This window comes from Crinia signifera, chromosome 6 (assembly GCF_055691185.1).
Source record: "Crinia signifera chromosome 6, ASM5569118v1, whole genome shotgun sequence".
NCBI classification, from domain to species: domain Eukaryota; kingdom Metazoa; phylum Chordata; class Amphibia; order Anura; family Myobatrachidae; genus Crinia; species Crinia signifera.
In genome coordinates this window covers 218,007,580-218,027,303 of record NC_139222.1, presented here as the reverse complement: position 1 = coordinate 218,027,303, position 19,724 = coordinate 218,007,580, and the positions used below count along the sequence as shown (strand labels likewise).

At 46.1% G+C, this 19,724-nt stretch overlaps 12 non-coding genes across 12 annotated transcripts; all 12 read right to left on the bottom strand.

Moving 5' to 3' along the window:
• Positions 1-1,320: 1,320 nt before the first annotated feature.
• LOC146012294 (U2 spliceosomal RNA) lies at positions 1,321-1,511 on the bottom strand. Its single transcript, XR_014445462.1, has one exon. It is a non-coding gene; the product is annotated as a U2 spliceosomal RNA (small nuclear RNA).
• A 1,374-nt stretch (positions 1,512-2,885) lies between these two features.
• LOC146012293 (U2 spliceosomal RNA) lies at positions 2,886-3,076 on the bottom strand. The gene has a single exon (XR_014445461.1). It is a non-coding gene; the product is annotated as a U2 spliceosomal RNA (small nuclear RNA).
• A 1,438-nt stretch (positions 3,077-4,514) lies between these two features.
• Positions 4,515-4,705, bottom strand: LOC146012292 (U2 spliceosomal RNA). Its single transcript, XR_014445460.1, has one exon. It is a non-coding gene; the product is annotated as a U2 spliceosomal RNA (small nuclear RNA).
• A 1,374-nt stretch (positions 4,706-6,079) lies between these two features.
• Positions 6,080-6,270, bottom strand: LOC146012290 (U2 spliceosomal RNA). Its single transcript, XR_014445459.1, has one exon. It is a non-coding gene; the product is annotated as a U2 spliceosomal RNA (small nuclear RNA).
• A 1,374-nt stretch (positions 6,271-7,644) lies between these two features.
• LOC146012289 (U2 spliceosomal RNA) lies at positions 7,645-7,835 on the bottom strand. Its single transcript, XR_014445458.1, has one exon. It is a non-coding gene; the product is annotated as a U2 spliceosomal RNA (small nuclear RNA).
• Positions 7,836-9,209: 1,374 nt separating this feature from the next.
• LOC146012288 (U2 spliceosomal RNA) lies at positions 9,210-9,400 on the bottom strand. Its single transcript, XR_014445457.1, has one exon. It is a non-coding gene; the product is annotated as a U2 spliceosomal RNA (small nuclear RNA).
• A 1,374-nt stretch (positions 9,401-10,774) lies between these two features.
• LOC146012555 (U2 spliceosomal RNA) lies at positions 10,775-10,965 on the bottom strand. Its single transcript, XR_014445715.1, has one exon. It is a non-coding gene; the product is annotated as a U2 spliceosomal RNA (small nuclear RNA).
• Positions 10,966-12,304: 1,339 nt separating this feature from the next.
• On the bottom strand, positions 12,305-12,495 carry LOC146012287 (U2 spliceosomal RNA). The gene has a single exon (XR_014445456.1). It is a non-coding gene; the product is annotated as a U2 spliceosomal RNA (small nuclear RNA).
• A 1,373-nt stretch (positions 12,496-13,868) lies between these two features.
• Positions 13,869-14,059, bottom strand: LOC146012547 (U2 spliceosomal RNA). The gene has a single exon (XR_014445707.1). It is a non-coding gene; the product is annotated as a U2 spliceosomal RNA (small nuclear RNA).
• A 1,374-nt stretch (positions 14,060-15,433) lies between these two features.
• Positions 15,434-15,624, bottom strand: LOC146012286 (U2 spliceosomal RNA). Its single transcript, XR_014445455.1, has one exon. It is a non-coding gene; the product is annotated as a U2 spliceosomal RNA (small nuclear RNA).
• Positions 15,625-16,998: 1,374 nt separating this feature from the next.
• On the bottom strand, positions 16,999-17,188 carry LOC146012603 (U2 spliceosomal RNA). The gene has a single exon (XR_014445760.1). It is a non-coding gene; the product is annotated as a U2 spliceosomal RNA (small nuclear RNA).
• A 1,374-nt stretch (positions 17,189-18,562) lies between these two features.
• LOC146012285 (U2 spliceosomal RNA) lies at positions 18,563-18,753 on the bottom strand. Its single transcript, XR_014445454.1, has one exon. It is a non-coding gene; the product is annotated as a U2 spliceosomal RNA (small nuclear RNA).
• Between the last annotated feature and the right edge of the window lie 971 nt (positions 18,754-19,724).

The window sequence follows — 19,724 nt, the reverse complement described above, 5'->3', positions numbered from 1 at the left end:
GGTGCAGAAGAGATCAGCACCACGGACACATCTAACACACACACATCACTTCTATGTCGTTGCAGTCTGAAAGATACCTGGCTGTACGGCAGGTGTGAATAGGACTTGAAGTGCTGGACAGGGACCGGAGGACGAGTAGCCATCCAGCTGATTTTGTGATTAGGTCGTCGGTGGGCGGGCAGGGTGCCTCAGCTGGGTAGGAGGCCAAATTTGCATGTGCTCCGCCCCGTCTGTTGACGTTGCGTCAACAGACACACACCCACTAGGCAGACGACCAACAGGCAAGCAGCAGCAGCCAGCTGTCTCCTCGCTCTTTGCTGCTGCATGCCTGTGTCCCTGACGAACTGCTGCTGAGTAAATCAATCAGCTAGCTGCTGCAGAGGAGAAGGAGGAATCTTGCACAATCAGGTGCAATGACGGCTTTCCTGTTTTGAGCCCATTCAGCAGCAGTAGTAGACAGTCAGATGGACAGGCATTCATGTGGCAGGACCCTTTGTGTGACATCACAATCTGCCCTCTATGACATCACAAGCTGCTCACTCGGAATCCGGCGGAACCTGACAGCCAGACAGTCACTTGGAACAGACAGGCAGACAGGACAGTCATGTGTAGGTGAGCTGGGTGGGCCAATGTTTTCTTTTATTGGCAGTTACCACCCAAATGATGGTCCGAAGAAGGTAAGTGATACTTTTTCTAAATCCCCCTCTCAATGATCATCAATTGTTGGGCTCGGCAAAAAAAAATGGAAGAGGAAAAAAAATTCCCAAAACAAAAGAGAGGAAAGAGGAAAAAAATTTCCCAAAACAAAAGAGAGAGAAAAGAGAGCGCAAAAAGAAAAGAAAAAAAATATAAGAGATCAAGAAAGAAAAAGCAAAAAAAAAACCAAGCCATTTCAAATGGAGAGGGAGGGGGGTCCAAAAATGCCATTGCTGTGATCCAGTTGATGTTTCCGTGGAAAGATCGTAGGTAAGTCACATAGTGTTTGCCTATTTTTTGGGAGGTCGCAGCGATTGATAAGTCATTTAATTTAGGCAGGCTTCCGGTCTTTTGGCTAGGCCGCATATGCTGATATCAAGTGTAGTGTCACGTAAAAATATTTAACTGCCTCGATTCCAGAAAGTACAATTCAAGGAGTCAAGAAATAGTCACAAAATGATACACTGGAGGCAGGATTTCAAAGTATTTATGCACAAGGGTTAAACCTTGAAGCAGCAAATGCATGCATTTCTAAATACAAAGTTAGTACAAAGGTGCACAAACAATTGATACTCCAAATTAAGTGCCAGGAATGGAAATAGTCTTTTTTTGGATAACAGATTAGGAAGGTGCACCGGTCCTGGAAGTACTGCAATACCAGGTCAATGCGTGGAGTGGACAGAGCAAGCTCTTCTTCCATCTCCCTGTTCTAAAAATCCATTTAATATATGGCCCCCAGATAGGGGGCGTATCAGATATTAAACTGATAAGAACAGATACTACACTTGATCTTAGCCAAAAGGCCGAGAAGCGATAACCCGAATGGGGTCCCAGCAAAGCGCGCGAACCGGAATTCGGCCACCAACACTGGTGCAGAAGAGATCAGCACCACGGACACATCTAACACACACACATCACTTCTATGTCGTTGCAGTCTGAAAGATACCTGGCTGTACGGCAGGTGTGAATAGGACTTGAAGTGCTGGACAGGGACCGGAGGACGAGTAGCCATCCAACTGATTTTGTGATTAGGTCGTCGGCGGGCGGGCAGGGTGCCTCAGCTGGGTAGGAGGCCAAATTTGCATGTGCTCCGCCCCGTCTGTTGACGTCGCGTCAACAGACACACACCCACTAGGCAGACGACCAACAGGCAAGCAGCAGCAGCCAGCTGTCTCCTCGCTCTTTGCTGCTGCATGCCTGTGTCCCTGACGAACTGCTGCTGAGTAAATCAATCAGCTAGCTGCTGCAGAGGAGAAGGAGGAATCTTGCACAATCAGGTGCAATGACGGCTTTCCTGTTTTGAGCCCATTCAGCAGCAGTAGTAGACAGTCAGATGGACAGGCATTCATGTGGCAGGACCCTTTGTGTGACATCACAATCTGCCCTCTATGACATCACAAGCTGCTCACTCGGAATCCGGCGGAACCTGACAGCCAGACAGTCACTTGGAACAGACAGGCAGACAGGACAGTCATGTGTAGGTGAGCTGGGTGGGCCAATGTTTTCTTTTATTGGCAGTTACCACCCAAATGATGGTCCGAAGAAGGTAAGTGATACTTTTTCTAAATCCCCCTCTCAATGATCATCAATTGTTGGGCTCGGCAAAAAAAAATGGAAGAGGAAAAAAAATTCCCAAAACAAAAGAGAGGAAAGAGGAAAAAAATTTCCCAAAACAAAAGAGAGAGAAAAGAGAGCGCAAAAAGAAAAGAAAAAAAATATAAGAGATCAAGAAAGAAAAAGCAAAAAAAAAACCAAGCCATTTCAAATGGAGAGGGAGGGGGGTCCAAAAATGCCATTGCTGTGATCCAGTTGATGTTTCCGTGGAAAGATCGTAGGTAAGTCACATAGTGTTTGCCTATTTTTTGGGAGGTCGCAGCGATTGATAAGTCATTTAATTTAGGCAGGCTTCCGGTCTTTTGGCTAGGCCGCATATGCTGATATCAAGTGTAGTGTCACGTAAAAATATTTAACTGCCTCGATTCCAGAAAGTACAATTCAAGGAGTCAAGAAATAGTCACAAAATGATACACTGGAGGCAGGATTTCAAAGTATTTATGCACAAGGGTTAAACCTTGAAGCAGCAAATGCATGCATTTCTAAATACAAAGTTAGTACAAAGGTGCACAAACAATTGATACTCCAAATTAAGTGCCAGGAATGGAAATAGTCTTTTTTTGGATAACAGATTAGGAAGGTGCACCGGTCCTGGAAGTACTGCAATACCAGGTCAATGCGTGGAGTGGACAGAGCAAGCTCTTCTTCCATCTCCCTGTTCTAAAAATCCATTTAATATATGGCCCCCAGATAGGGGGCGTATCAGATATTAAACTGATAAGAACAGATACTACACTTGATCTTAGCCAAAAGGCCGAGAAGCGATAACCCGAATGGGGTCCCAGCAAAGCGCGCGAACCGGAATTCGGCCACCAACACTGGTGCAGAAGAGATCAGCACCACGGACACATCTAACACACACACATCACTTCTATGTCGTTGCAGTCTGAAAGATACCTGGCTGTACGGCAGGTGTGAATAGGACTTGAAGTGCTGGACAGGGACCGGAGGACGAGGATACCTGGCTGTACGGCAGGTGTGAATAGGACTTGAAGTGCTGGACAGGGACCGGAGGACGAGTAGCCATCCAACTGATTTTGTGATTAGGTCGTCGGCGGGCGGGCAGGGTGCCTCAGCTGGGTAGGAGGCCAAATTTGCATGTGCTCCGCCCCGTCTGTTGACGTCGCGTCAACAGACACACACCCACTAGGCAGACGACCAACAGGCAAGCAGCAGCAGCCAGCTGTCTCCTCGCTCTTTGCTGCTGCATGCCTGTGTCCCTGACGAACTGCTGCTGAGTAAATCAATCAGCTAGCTGCTGCAGAGGAGAAGGAGGAATCTTGCACAATCAGGTGCAATGACGGCTTTCCTGTTTTGAGCCCATTCAGCAGCAGTAGTAGACAGTCAGATGGACAGGCATTCATGTGGCAGGACCCTTTGTGTGACATCACAATCTGCCCTCTATGACATCACAAGCTGCTCACTCGGAATCCGGCGGAACCTGACAGCCAGACAGTCACTTGGAACAGACAGGCAGACAGGACAGTCATGTGTAGGTGAGCTGGGTGGGCCAATGTTTTCTTTTATTGGCAGTTACCACCCAAATGATGGTCCGAAGAAGGTAAGTGATACTTTTTCTAAATCCCCCTCTCAATGATCATCAATTGTTGGGCTCGGCAAAAAAAAATGGAAGAGGAAAAAAAATTCCCAAAACAAAAGAGAGGAAAGAGGAAAAAAAATTCCCAAAACAAAAGAGAGAGAAAAGAGAGCGCAAAAAGAAAAGAAAAAAAATATAAGAGATCAAGAAAGAAAAAGCAAAAAAAAAACCAAGCCATTTCAAATGGAGAGGGAGGGGGGTCCAAAAATGCCATTGCTGTGATCCAGTTGATGTTTCCGTGGAAAGATCGTAGGTAAGTCACATAGTGTTTGCCTATTTTTTGGGAGGTCGCAGCGATTGATAAGTCATTTAATTTAGGCAGGCTTCCGGTCTTTTGGCTAGGCCGCATATGCTGATATCAAGTGTAGTGTCACGTAAAAATATTTAACTGCCTCGATTCCAGAAAGTACAATTCAAGGAGTCAAGAAATAGTCACAAAATGATACACTGGAGGCAGGATTTCAAAGTATTTATGCACAAGGGTTAAACCTTGAAGCAGCAAATGCATGCATTTCTAAATACAAAGTTAGTACAAAGGTGCACAAACAATTGATACTCCAAATTAAGTGCCAGGAATGGAAATAGTCTTTTTTTGGATAACAGATTAGGAAGGTGCACCGGTCCTGGAAGTACTGCAATACCAGGTCAATGCGTGGAGTGGACAGAGCAAGCTCTTCTTCCATCTCCCTGTTCTAAAAATCCATTTAATATATGGCCCCCAGATAGGGGGCGTATCAGATATTAAACTGATAAGAACAGATACTACACTTGATCTTAGCCAAAAGGCCGAGAAGCGATAACCCGAATGGGGTCCCAGCAAAGCGCGCGAACCGGAATTCGGCCACCAACACTGGTGCAGAAGAGATCAGCACCACGGACACATCTAACACACACACATCACTTCTATGTCGTTGCAGTCTGAAAGATACCTGGCTGTACGGCAGGTGTGAATAGGACTTGAAGTGCTGGACAGGGACCGGAGGACGAGTAGCCATCCAACTGATTTTGTGATTAGGTCGTCGGCGGGCGGGCAGGGTGCCTCAGCTGGGTAGGAGGCCAAATTTGCATGTGCTCCGCCCCGTCTGTTGACGTCGCGTCAACAGACACGCACCCACTAGGCAGACGACCAACAGGCAAGCAGCAGCAGCCAGCTGTCTCCTCGCTCTTTGCTGCTGCATGCCTGTGTCCCTGACGAACTGCTGCTGAGTAAATCAATCAGCTAGCTGCTGCAGAGGAGAAGGAGGAATCTTGCACAATCAGGTGCAATGACGGCTTTCCTGTTTTGAGCCCATTCAGCAGCAGTAGTAGACAGTCAGATGGACAGGCATTCATGTGGCAGGACCCTTTGTGTGACATCACAATCTGCCCTCTATGACATCACAAGCTGCTCACTCGGAATCCGGCGGAACCTGACAGCCAGACAGTCACTTGGAACAGACAGGCAGACAGGACAGTCATGTGTAGGTGAGCTGGGTGGGCCAATGTTTTCTTTTATTGGCAGTTACCACCCAAATGATGGTCCGAAGAAGGTAAGTGATACTTTTTCTAAATCCCCCTCTCAATGATCATCAATTGTTGGGCTCGGCAAAAAAAAATGGAAGAGGAAAAAAAATTCCCAAAACAAAAGAGAGGAAAGAGGAAAAAAATTTCCCAAAACAAAAGAGAGAGAAAAGAGAGCGCAAAAAGAAAAGAAAAAAAATATAAGAGATCAAGAAAGAAAAAGCAAAAAAAAAAACAAGCCATTTCAAATGGAGAGGGAGGGGGGTCCAAAAATGCCATTGCTGTGATCCAGTTGATGTTTCCGTGGAAAGATCGTAGGTAAGTCACATAGTGTTTGCCTATTTTTTGGGAGGTCGCAGCGATTGATAAGTCATTTAATTTAGGCAGGCTTCCGGTCTTTTGGCTAGGCCGCATATGCTGATATCAAGTGTAGTGTCACGTAAAAATATTTAACTGCCTCGATTCCAGAAAGTACAATTCAAGGAGTCAAGAAATAGTCACAAAATGATACACTGGAGGCAGGATTTCAAAGTATTTATGCACAAGGGTTAAACCTTGAAGCAGCAAATGCATGCATTTCTAAATACAAAGTTAGTACAAAGGTGCACAAACAATTGATACTCCAAATTAAGTGCCAGGAATGGAAATAGTCTTTTTTTGGATAACAGATTAGGAAGGTGCACCGGTCCTGGAAGTACTGCAATACCAGGTCAATGCGTGGAGTGGACAGAGCAAGCTCTTCTTCCATCTCCCTGTTCTAAAAATCCATTTAATATATGGCCCCCAGATAGGGGGCGTATCAGATATTAAACTGATAAGAACAGATACTACACTTGATCTTAGCCAAAAGGCCGAGAAGCGATAACCCGAATGGGGTCCCAGCAAAGCGCGCGAACCGGAATTCGGCCACCAACACTGGTGCAGAAGAGATCAGCACCACGGACACATCTAACACACACACATCACTTCTATGTCGTTGCAGTCTGAAAGATACCTGGCTGTACGGCAGGTGTGAATAGGACTTGAAGTGCTGGACAGGGACCGGAGGACGAGTAGCCATCCAACTGATTTTGTGATTAGGTCGTCGGCGGGCGGGCAGGGTGCCTCAGCTGGGTAGGAGGCCAAATTTGCATGTGCTCCGCCCCGTCTGTTGACGTCGCGTCAACAGACACACACCCACTAGGCAGACGACCAACAGGCAAGCAGCAGCAGCCAGCTGTCTCCTCGCTCTTTGCTGCTGCATGCCTGTGTCCCTGACGAACTGCTGCTGAGTAAATCAATCAGCTAGCTGCTGCAGAGGAGAAGGAGGAATCTTGCACAATCAGGTGCAATGACGGCTTTCCTGTTTTGAGCCCATTCAGCAGCAGTAGTAGACAGTCAGATGGACAGGCATTCATGTGGCAGGACCCTTTGTGTGACATCACAATCTGCCCTCTATGACATCACAAGCTGCTCACTCGGAATCCGGCGGAACCTGACAGCCAGACAGTCACTTGGAACAGACAGGCAGACAGGACAGTCATGTGTAGGTGAGCTGGGTGGGCCAATGTTTTCTTTTATTGGCAGTTACCACCCAAATGATGGTCCGAAGAAGGTAAGTGATACTTTTTCTAAATCCCCCTCTCAATGATCATCAATTGTTGGGCTCGGCAAAAAAAAATGGAAGAGGAAAAAAAATTCCCAAAACAAAAGAGAGGAAAGAGGAAAAAAATTTCCCAAAACAAAAGAGAGAGAAAAGAGAGCGCAAAAAGAAAAGAAAAAAAATATAAGAGATCAAGAAAGAAAAAGCAAAAAAAAACCCAAGCCATTTCAAATGGAGAGGGAGGGGGGTCCAAAAATGCCATTGCTGTGATCCAGTTGATGTTTCCGTGGAAAGATCGTAGGTAAGTCACATAGTGTTTGCCTATTTTTTGGGAGGTCGCAGCGATTGATAAGTCATTTAATTTAGGCAGGCTTCCGGTCTTTTGGCTAGGCCGCATATGCTGATATCAAGTGTAGTGTCACGTAAAAATATTTAACTGCCTCGATTCCAGAAAGTACAATTCAAGGAGTCAAGAAATAGTCACAAAATGATACACTGGAGGCAGGATTTCAAAGTATTTATGCACAAGGGTTAAACCTTGAAGCAGCAAATGCATGCATTTCTAAATACAAAGTTAGTACAAAGGTGCACAAACAATTGATACTCCAAATTAAGTGCCAGGAATGGAAATAGTCTTTTTTTGGATAACAGATTAGGAAGGTGCACCGGTCCTGGAAGTACTGCAATACCAGGTCAATGCGTGGAGTGGACAGAGCAAGCTCTTCTTCCATCTCCCTGTTCTAAAAATCCATTTAATATATGGCCCCCAGATAGGGGGCGTATCAGATATTAAACTGATAAGAACAGATACTACACTTGATCTTAGCCAAAAGGCCGAGAAGCGATAACCCGAATGGGGTCCCAGCAAAGCGCGCGAACCGGAATTCGGCCACCAACACTGGTGCAGAAGAGATCAGCACCACGGACACATCTAACACACACACATCACTTCTATGTCGTTGCAGTCTGAAAGATACCTGGCTGTACGGCAGGTGTGAATAGGACTTGAAGTGCTGGACAGGGACCGGAGGACGAGTAGCCATCCAACTGATTTTGTGATTAGGTCGTCGGCGGGCGGGCAGGGTGCCTCAGCTGGGTAGGAGGCCAAATTTGCATGTGCTCCGCCCCGTCTGTTGACGTCGCGTCAACAGACACACACCCACTAGGCAGACGACCAACAGGCAAGCAGCAGCAGCCAGCTGTCTCCTCGCTCTTTGCTGCTGCATGCCTGTGTCCCTGACGAACTGCTGCTGAGTAAATCAATCAGCTAGCTGCTGCAGAGGAGAAGGAGGAATCTTGCACAATCAGGTGCAATGACGGCTTTCCTGTTTTGAGCCCATTCAGCAGCAGTAGTAGACAGTCAGATGGACAGGCATTCATGTGGCAGGACCCTTTGTGTGACATCACAATCTGCCCTCTATGACATCACAAGCTGCTCACTCGGAATCCGGCGGAACCTGACAGCCAGACAGTCACTTGGAACAGACAGGCAGACAGGACAGTCATGTGTAGGTGAGCTGGGTGGGCCAATGTTTTCTTTTATTGGCAGTTACCACCCAAATGATGGTCCGAAGAAGGTAAGTGATACTTTTTCTAAATCCCCCTCTCAATGATCATCAATTGTTGGGCTCGGCAAAAAAAAATGGAAGAGGAAAAAAAATTCCCAAAACAAAAGAGAGGAAAGAGGAAAAAAAATTCCCAAAACAAAAGAGAGAGAAAAGAGAGCGCAAAAAGAAAAGAAAAAAAATATAAGAGATCAAGAAAGAAAAAGCAAAAAAAAAACCAAGCCATTTCAAATGGAGAGGGAGGGGGGTCCAAAAATGCCATTGCTGTGATCCAGTTGATGTTTCCGTGGAAAGATCGTAGGTAAGTCACAGAGTGTTTGCCTATTTTTTGGGAGGTCGCAGCGATTGATAAGTCATTTAATTTAGGCAGGCTTCCGGTCTTTTGGCTAGGCCGCATATGCTGATATCAAGTGTAGTGTCACGTAAAAATATTTAACTGCCTCGATTCCAGAAAGTACAATTCAAGGAGTCAAGAAATAGTCACAAAATGATACACTGGAGGCAGGATTTCAAAGTATTTATGCACAAGGGTTAAACCTTGAAGCAGCAAATGCATGCATTTCTAAATACAAAGTTAGTACAAAGGTGCACAAACAATTGATACTCCAAATTAAGTGCCAGGAATGGAAATAGTCTTTTTTTGGATAACAGATTAGGAAGGTGCACCGGTCCTGGAAGTACTGCAATACCAGGTCAATGCGTGGAGTGGACAGAGCAAGCTCTTCTTCCATCTCCCTGTTCTAAAAATCCATTTAATATATGGCCCCCAGATAGGGGGCGTATCAGATATTAAACTGATAAGAACAGATACTACACTTGATCTTAGCCAAAAGGCCGAGAAGCGATAACCCGAATGGGGTCCCAGCAAAGCGCGCGAACCGGAATTCGGCCACCAACACTGGTGCAGAAGAGATCAGCACCACGGACACATCTAACACACACACATCACTTCTATGTCGTTGCAGTCTGAAAGATACCTGGCTGTACGGCAGGTGTGAATAGGACTTGAAGTGCTGGACAGGGACCGGAGGACGAGTAGCCATCCAACTGATTTTGTGATTAGGTCGTCGGCGGGCGGGCAGGGTGCCTCAGCTGGGTAGGAGGCCAAATTTGCATGTGCTCCGCCCCGTCTGTTGACGTCGCGTCAACAGACACACACCCACTAGGCAGACGACCAACAGGCAAGCAGCAGCAGCCAGCTGTCTCCTCGCTCTTTGCTGCTGCATGCCTGTGTCCCTGACGAACTGCTGCTGAGTAAATCAATCAGCTAGCTGCTGCAGAGGAGAAGGAGGAATCTTGCACAATCAGGTGCAATGACGGCTTTCCTGTTTTGAGCCCATTCAGCAGCAGTAGTAGACAGTCAGATGGACAGGCATTCATGTGGCAGGACCCTTTGTGTGACATCACAATCTGCCCTCTATGACATCACAAGCTGCTCACTCGGAATCCGGCGGAACCTGACAGCCAGACAGTCACTTGGAACAGACAGGCAGACAGGACAGTCATGTGTAGGTGAGCTGGGTGGGCCAATGTTTTCTTTTATTGGCAGTTACCACCCAAATGATGGTCCGAAGAAGGTAAGTGATACTTTTTCTAAATCCCCCTCTCAATGATCATCAATTGTTGGGCTCGGCAAAAAAAAATGGAAGAGGAAAAAAAATTCCCAAAACAAAAGAGAGGAAAGAGGAAAAAAATTTCCCAAAACAAAAGAGAGAGAAAAGAGAGCGCAAAAAGAAAAGAAAAAAAATATAAGAGATCAAGAAAGAAAAAGCAAAAAAAAAACCAAGCCATTTCAAATGGAGAGGGAGGGGGGTCCAAAAATGCCATTGCTGTGATCCAGTTGATGTTTCCGTGGAAAGATCGTAGGTAAGTCACATAGTGTTTGCCTATTTTTTGGGAGGTCGCAGCGATTGATAAGTCATTTAATTTAGGCAGGCTTCCGGTCTTTTGGCTAGGCCGCATATGCTGATATCAAGTGTAGTGTCACGTAAAAATATTTAACTGCCTCGATTCCAGAAAGTACAATTCAAGGAGTCAAGAAATAGTCACAAAATGATACACTGGAGGCAGGATTTCAAAGTATTTATGCACAAGGGTTAAACCTTGAAGCAGCAAATGCATGCATTTCTAAATACAAAGTTAGTACAAAGGTGCACAAACAATTGATACTCCAAATTAAGTGCCAGGAATGGAAATAGTCTTTTTTTGGATAACAGATTAGGAAGGTGCACCAGTCCTGGAAGTACTGCAATACCAGGTCAATGCGTGGAGTGGACAGAGCAAGCTCTTCTTCCATCTCCCTGTTCTAAAAATCCATTTAATATATGGCCCCCAGATAGGGGGCGTATCAGATATTAAACTGATAAGAACAGATACTACACTTGATCTTAGCCAAAAGGCCGAGAAGCGATAACCCGAATGGGGTCCCAGCAAAGCGCGCAAACCGGAATTCGGCCACCAACACTGGTGCAGAAGAGATCAGCACCACGGACACATCTAACACACACACATCACTTCTATGTCGTTGCAGTCTGAAAGATACCTGGCTGTACGGCAGGTGTGAATAGGACTTGAAGTGCTGGACAGGGACCGGAGGACGAGTAGCCATCCAACTGATTTTGTGATTAGGTCGTCGGCGGGCGGGCAGGGTGCCTCAGCTGGGTAGGAGGCCAAATTTGCATGTGCTCCGCCCCGTCTGTTGACGTCGCGTCAACAGACACACACCCACTAGGCAGACGACCAACAGGCAAGCAGCAGCAGCCAGCTGTCTCCTCGCTCTTTGCTGCTGCATGCCTGTGTCCCTGACGAACTGCTGCTGAGTAAATCAATCAGCTAGCTGCTGCAGAGGAGAAGGAGGAATCTTGCACAATCAGGTGCAATGACGGCTTTCCTGTTTTGAGCCCATTCAGCAGCAGTAGTAGACAGTCAGATGGACAGGCATTCATGTGGCAGGACCCTTTGTGTGACATCACAATCTGCCCTCTATGACATCACAAGCTGCTCACTCGGAATCCGGCGGAACCTGACAGCCAGACAGTCACTTGGAACAGACAGGCAGACAGGACAGTCATGTGTAGGTGAGCTGGGTGGGCCAATGTTTTCTTTTATTGGCAGTTACCACCCAAATGATGGTCCGAAGAAGGTAAGTGATACTTTTTCTAAATCCCCCTCTCAATGATCATCAATTGTTGGGCTCGGCAAAAAAAAATGGAAGAGGAAAAAAAATTCCCAAAACAAAAGAGAGAGAAAAGAGAGCGCAAAAAGAAAAGAAAAAAAATATAAGAGATCAAGAAAGAAAAAGCAAAAAAAAACCCAAGCCATTTCAAATGGAGAGGGAGGGGGGTCCAAAAATGCCATTGCTGTGATCCAGTTGATGTTTCCGTGGAAAGATCGTAGGTAAGTCACATAGTGTTTGCCTATTTTTTGGTAGGTCACAGCGATTGATAAGTCATTTAATTTAGGCAGGCTTCCGGTCTTTTGGCTAGGCCGCATATGCTGATATCAAGTGTAGTGTCACGTAAAAATATTTAACTGCCTCGATTCCAGAAAGTACAATTCAAGGAGTCAAGAAATAGTCACAAAATGATACACTGGAGGCAGGATTTCAAAGTATTTATGCACAAGGGTTAAACCTTGAAGCAGCAAATGCATGCATTTCTAAATACAAAGTTAGTACAAAGGTGCACAAACAATTGATACTCCAAATTAAGTGCCAGGAATGGAAATAGTCTTTTTTTGGATAACAGATTAGGAAGGTGCACCGGTCCTGGAAGTACTGCAATACCAGGTCAATGCGTGGAGTGGACAGAGCAAGCTCTTCTTCCATCTCCCTGTTCTAAAAATCCATTTAATATATGGCCCCCAGATAGGGGGCGTATCAGATATTAAACTGATAAGAACAGATACTACACTTGATCTTAGCCAAAAGGCCGAGAAGCGATAACCCGAATGGGGTCCCAGCAAAGCGCGCGAACCGGAATTCGGCCACCAACACTGGTGCAGAAGAGATCAGCACCACGGACACATCTAACACACACACATCACTTCTATGTCGTTGCAGTCTGAAAGATACCTGGCTGTACGGCAGGTGTGAATAGGACTTGAAGTGCTGGACAGGGACCGGAGGACGAGTAGCCATCCAACTGATTTTGTGATTAGGTCGTCGGCGGGCGGGCAGGGTGCCTCAGCTGGGTAGGAGGCCAAATTTGCATGTGCTCCGCCCCGTCTGTTGACGTCGCGTCAACAGACACACACCCACTAGGCAGACGACCAACAGGCAAGCAGCAGCAGCCAGCTGTCTCCTCGCTCTTTGCTGCTGCATGCCTGTGTCCCTGACGAACTGCTGCTGAGTAAATCAATCAGCTAGCTGCTGCAGAGGAGAAGGAGGAATCTTGCACAATCAGGTGCAATGACGGCTTTCCTGTTTTGAGCCCATTCAGCAGCAGTAGTAGACAGTCAGATGGACAGGCATTCATGTGGCAGGACCCTTTGTGTGACATCACAATCTGCCCTCTATGACATCACAAGCTGCTCACTCGGAATCCGGCGGAACCTGACAGCCAGACAGTCACTTGGAACAGACAGGCAGACAGGACAGTCATGTGTAGGTGAGCTGGGTGGGCCAATGTTTTCTTTTATTGGCAGTTACCACCCAAATGATGGTCCGAAGAAGGTAAGTGATACTTTTTCTAAATCCCCCTCTCAATGATCATCAATTGTTGGGCTCGGCAAAAAAAAATGGAAGAGGAAAAAAAATTCCCAAAACAAAAGAGAGGAAAGAGGAAAAAAATTTCCCAAAACAAAAGAGAGAGAAAAGAGAGCGCAAAAAGAAAAGAAAAAAAATATAAGAGATCAAGAAAGAAAAAGCAAAAAAAAACCAAGCCATTTCAAATGGAGAGGGAGGGGGGTCCAAAAATGCCATTGCTGTGATCCAGTTGATGTTTCCGTGGAAAGATCGTAGGTAAGTCACATAGTGTTTGCCTATTTTTTGGGAGGTCGCAGCGATTGATAAGTCATTTAATTTAGGCAGGCTTCCGGTCTTTTGGCTAGGCCGCATATGCTGATATCAAGTGTAGTGTCACGTAAAAATATTTAACTGCCTCGATTCCAAAAAGTACAATTCAAGGAGTCAAGAAATAGTCACAAAATGATACACTGGAGGCAGGATTTCAAAGTATTTATGCACAAGGGTTAAACCTTGAAGCAGCAAATGCATGCATTTCTAAATACAAAGTTAGTACAAAGGTGCACAAACAATTGATACTCCAAATTAAGTGCCAGGAATGGAAATAGTCTTTTTTTGGATAACAGATTAGGAAGGTGCACCGGTCCTGGAAGTACTGCAATACCAGGTCAATGCGTGGAGTGGACAGAGCAAGCTCTTCTTCCATCTCCCTGTTCTAAAAATCCATTTAATATATGGCCCCCAGATAGGGGGCGTATCAGATATTAAACTGATAAGAACAGATACTACACTTGATCTTAGCCAAAAGGCAGAGAAGCGATAACCCGAATGGGGTCCCAGCAAAGCGCGCGAACCGGAATTCGGCCACCAACACTGGTGCAGAAGAGATCAGCACCACGGACACATCTAACACACACACATCACTTCTATGTCGTTGCAGTCTGAAAGATACCTGGCTGTACGGCAGGTGTGAATAGGACTTGAAGTGCTGGACAGGGACCGGAGGACGAGTAGCCATCCAACTGATTTTGTGATTAGGTCGTCGGCGGGCGGGCAGGGTGCCTCAGCTGGGTAGGAGGCCAAATTTGCATGTGCTCCGCCCCGTCTGTTGACGTCGCGTCAACAGACACACACCCACTAGGCAGACGACCAACAGGCAAGCAGCAGCAGCCAGCTGTCTCCTCGCTCTTTGCTGCTGCATGCCTGTGTCCCTGACGAACTGCTGCTGAGTAAATCAATCAGCTAGCTGCTGCAGAGGAGAAGGAGGAATCTTGCACAATCAGGTGCAATGACGGCTTTCCTGTTTTGAGCCCATTCAGCAGCAGTAGTAGACAGTCAGATGGACAGGCATTCATGTGGCAGGACCCTTTGTGTGACATCACAATCTGCCCTCTATGACATCACAAGCTGCTCACTCGGAATCCGGCGGAACCTGACAGCCAGACAGTCACTTGGAACAGACAGGCAGACAGGACAGTCATGTGTAGGTGAGCTGGGTGGGCCAATGTTTTCTTTTATTGGCAGTTACCACCCAAATGATGGTCCGAAGAAGGTAAGTGATACTTTTTCTAAATCCCCCTCTCAATGATCATCAATTGTTGGGCTCGGCAAAAAAAAATGGAAGAGGAAAAAAAATTCCCAAAACAAAAGAGAGGAAAGAGGAAAAAAATTTCCCAAAACAAAAGAGAGAGAAAAGAGAGCGCAAAAAGAAAAGAAAAAAAATATAAGAGATCAAGAAAGAAAAAGCAAAAAAAAAACCAAGCCATTTCAAATGGAGAGGGAGGGGGGTCCAAAAATGCCATTGCTGTGATCCAGTTGATGTTTCCGTGGAAAGATCGTAGGTAAGTCACATAGTGTTTGCCTATTTTTTGGGAGGTCGCAGCGATTGATAAGTCATTTAATTTAGGCAGGCTTCCGGTCTTTTGGCTAGGCCGCATATGCTGATATCAAGTGTAGTGTCACGTAAAAATATTTAACTGCCTCGATTCCAGAAAGTACAATTCAAGGAGTCAAGAAATAGTCACAAAATGATACACTGGAGGCAGGATTTCAAAGTATTTATGCACAAGGGTTAAACCTTGAAGCAGCAAATGCATGCATTTCTAAATACAAAGTTAGTACAAAGGTGCACAAACAATTGATACTCCAAATTAAGTGCCAGGAATGGAAATAGTCTTTTTTTGGATAACAGATTAGGAAGGTGCACCGGTCCTGGAAGTACTGCAATACCAGGTCAATGCGTGGAGTGGACAGAGCAAGCTCTTCTTCCATCTCCCTGTTCTAAAAATCCATTTAATATATGGCCCCCAGATAGGGGGCGTATCAGATATTAAACTGATAAGAACAGATACTACACTTGATCTTAGCCAAAAGGCCGAGAAGCGATAACCCGAATGGGGTCCCAGCAAAGCGCGCGAACCGGAATTCGGCCACCAACACTGGTGCAGAAGAGATCAGCACCACGGACACATCTAACACACACACATCACTTCTATGTCGTTGCAGTCTGAAAGATACCTGGCTGTACGGCAGGTGTGAATAGGACTTGAAGTGCTGGACAGGGACCGGAGGACGAGTAGCCATCCAACTGATTTTGTGATTAGGTCGTCGGCGGGCGGGCAGGGTGCCTCAGCTGGGTAGGAGGCCAAATTTGCATGTGCTCCGCCCCGTCTGTTGACGTTGCGTCAACAGACACACACCCACTAGGCAGACGACCAACAGGCAAGCAGCAGCAGCCAGCTGTCTCCTCGCTCTTTGCTGCTGCATGCCTGTGTCCCTGACGAACTGCTGCTGAGTAAATCAATCAGCTAGCTGCTGCAGAGGAGAAGGAGGAATCTTGCACAATCAGGTGCAATGACGGCTTTCCTGTTTTGAGCCCATTCAGCAGCAGTAGTAGACAGTCAGATGGACAGGCATTCATGTGGCAGGACCCTTTGTGTGACATCACAATCTGCCCTCTATGACATCACAAGCTGCTCACTCGGAATCCGGCGGAACCTGACAGCCAGACAGTCACTTGGAACAGACAGGCAGACAGGACAGTCATGTGTAGGTGAGCTGGGTGGGCCAATGTTTTCTTTTATTGGCAGTTACCACCCAAATGATGGTCCGAAGAAGGTAAGTGATACTTTTTCTAAATCCCCCTCTCAATGATCATCAATTGTTGGGCTCGGCAAAAAAAAATGGAAGAGGAAAAAAAATTCCCAAAACAAAAGAGAGGAAAGAGGAAAAAAATTTCCCAAAACAAAAGAGAGAGAAAAGAGAGCGCAAAAAGAAAAGAAAAAAAATATAAGAGATCAAGAAAGAAAAAGCAAAAAAAAAACCAAGCCATTTCAAATGGAGAGGGAGGGGGGTCCAAAAATGCCATTGCTGTGATCCAGTTGATGTTTCCGTGGAAAGATCGTAGGTAAGTCACATAGTGTTTGCCTATTTTTTGGGAGGTCGCAGCGATTGATAAGTCATTTAATTTAGGCAGGCTTCCGGTCTTTTGGCTAGGCCGCATATGCTGATATCAAGTGTAGTGTCACGTAAAAATATTTAACTGCCTCGATTCCAGAAAGTACAATTCAAGGAGTCAAGAAATAGTCACAAAATGATACACTGGAGGCAGGATTTCAAAGTATTTATGCACAAGGGTTAAACCTTGAAGCAGCAAATGCATGCATTTCTAAATACAAAGTTAGTACAAAGGTGCACAAACAATTGATACTCCAAATTAAGTGCCAGGAATGGAAATAGTCTTTTTTTGGATAACAGATTAGGAAGGTGCACCGGTCCTGGAAGTACTGCAATACCAGGTCAATGCGTGGAGTGGACAGAGCAAGCTCTTCTTCCATCTCCCTGTTCTAAAAATCCATTTAATATATGGCCCCCAGATAGGGGGCGTATCAGATATTAAACTGATAAGAACAGATACTAACTTGATCTTAGCCAAAAGGCCGAGAAGCGATAACCCGAATGGGGTCCCAGCAAAGCGCGCGAACCGGAATTCGGCCACCAACACTGGTGCAGAAGAGATCAGCACCACGGACACATCTAACACACACACATCACTTCTATGTCGTTGCAGTCTGAAAGATACCTGGCTGTACGGCAGGTGTGAATAGGACTTGAAGTGCTGGACAGGGACCGGAGGACGAGTAGCCATCCAACTGATTTTGTGATTAGGTCGTCGGCGGGCGGGCAGGGTGCCTCAGCTGGGTAGGAGGCCAAATTTGCATGTGCTCCGCCCCGTCTGTTGACGTCGCGTCAACAGACACACACCCACTAGGCAGACGACCAACAGGCAAGCAGCAGCAGCCAGCTGTCTCCTCGCTCTTTGCTGCTGCATGCCTGTGTCCCTGACGAACTGCTGCTGAGTAAATCAATCAGCTAGCTGCTGCAGAGGAGAAGGAGGAATCTTGCACAATCAGGTGCAATGACGGCTTTCCTGTTTTGAGCCCATTCAGCAGCAGTAGTAGACAGTCAGATGGACAGGCATTCATGTGGCAGGACCCTTTGTGTGACATCACAATCTGCCCTCTATGACATCACAAGCTGCTCACTCGGAATCCGGCGGAACCTGACAGCCAGACAGTCACTTGGAACAGACAGGCAGACAGGACAGTCATGTGTAGGTGAGCTGGGTGGGCCAATGTTTTCTTTTATTGGCAGTTACCACCCAAATGATGGTCCGAAGAAGGTAAGTGATACTTTTTCTTAATCCCCCTCTCAATGATCATCAATTGTTGGGCTCGGCAAAAAAAAATGGAAGAGGAAAAAAAATTCCCAAAACAAAAGAGAGGAAAGAGGAAAAAAATTTCCCAAAACAAAAGAGAGAGAAAAGAGAGCGCAAAAAGAAAAGAAAAAAAATATAAGAGATCAAGAAAGAAAAAGCAAAAAAAAAACCAAGCCATTTCAAATGGAGAGGGAGGGGGGTCCAAAAATGCCATTGCTGTGATCCAGTTGATGTTTCCGTGGAAAGATCGTAGGTAAGTCACATAGTGTTTGCCTATTTTTTGGGAGGTCGCAGCGATTGATAAGTCATTTAATTTAGGCAGGCTTCCGGTCTTTTGGCTAGGCCGCATATGCTGATATCAAGTGTAGTGTCACGTAAAAATATTTAACTGCCTCGATTCCAGAAAGTACAATTCAAGGAGTCAAGAAATAGTCACAAAATGATACACTGGAGGCAGGATTTCAAAGTATTTATGCACAAGGGTTAAACCTTGAAGCAGCAAATGCATGCATTTCTAAATACAAAGTTAGTACAAAGGTGCACAAACAATTGATACTCCAAATTAAGTGCCAGGAATGGAAATAGTCTTTTTTTGGATAACAGATTAGGAAGGTGCACCGGTCCTGGAAGTACTGCAATACCAGGTCAATGCGTGGAGTGGACAGAGCAAGCTCTTCTTCCATCTCCCTGTTCTAAAAATCCATTTAATATATGGCCCCCAGATAGGGGGCGTATCAGATATTAAACTGATAAGAACAGATACTACACTTGATCTTAGCCAAAAGGCCGAGAAGCGATAACCCGAATGGGGTCCCAGCAAAGCGCGCGAACCGGAATTCGGCCACCAACACTGGTGCAGAAGAGATCAGCACCACGGACACATCTAACACACACACATCACTTCTATGTCGTTGCAGTCTGAAAGATACCTGGCTGTACGGCAGGTGTGAATAGGACTTGAAGTGCTGGACAGGGACCGGAGGACGAGTAGCCATCCAACTGATTTTGTGATTAGGTCGTCGGCGGGCGGGCAGGGTGCCTCAGCTGGGTAGGAGGCCAAATTTGCATGTGCTCGTCCCCGTCTGTTGACGTCGCGTCAACAGACACACACCCACTAGGCAGACGACCAACAGGCAAGCAGCAGCAGCCAGCTGTCTCCTCGCTCTTTGCTGCTGCATGCCTGTGTCCCTGACGAACTGCTGCTGAGTAAATCAATCAGCTAGCTGCTGCAGAGGAGAAGGAGGAATCTTGCACAATCAGGTGCAATGACGGCTTTCCTGTTTTGAGCCCATTCAGCAGCAGTAGTAGACAGTCAGATGGACAGGCATTCATGTGGCAGGACCCTTTGTGTGACATCACAATCTGCCCTCTATGACATCACAAGCTGCTCACTCGGAATCCGGCGGAACCTGACAGCCAGACAGTCACTTGGAACAGACAGGCAGACAGGACAGTCATGTGTAGGTGAGCTGGGTGGGCCAATGTTTTCTTTTATTGGCAGTTACCACCCAAATGATGGTCCGAAGAAGGTAAGTGATACTTTTTCTAAATCCCCCTCTCAATGATCATCAATTGTTGGGCTCGGCAAAAAAAAATGGAAGAGGAAAAAAAATTCCCAAAACAAAAGAGAGGAAAGAGGAAAAAAATTTCCCAAAACAAAAGAGAGAGAAAAGAGAGCGCAAAAAGAAAAGAAAAAAAATATAAGAGATCAAGAAAGAAAAAGCAAAAAAAAAACCAAGCCATTTCAAATGGAGAGGGAGGGGGGTCCA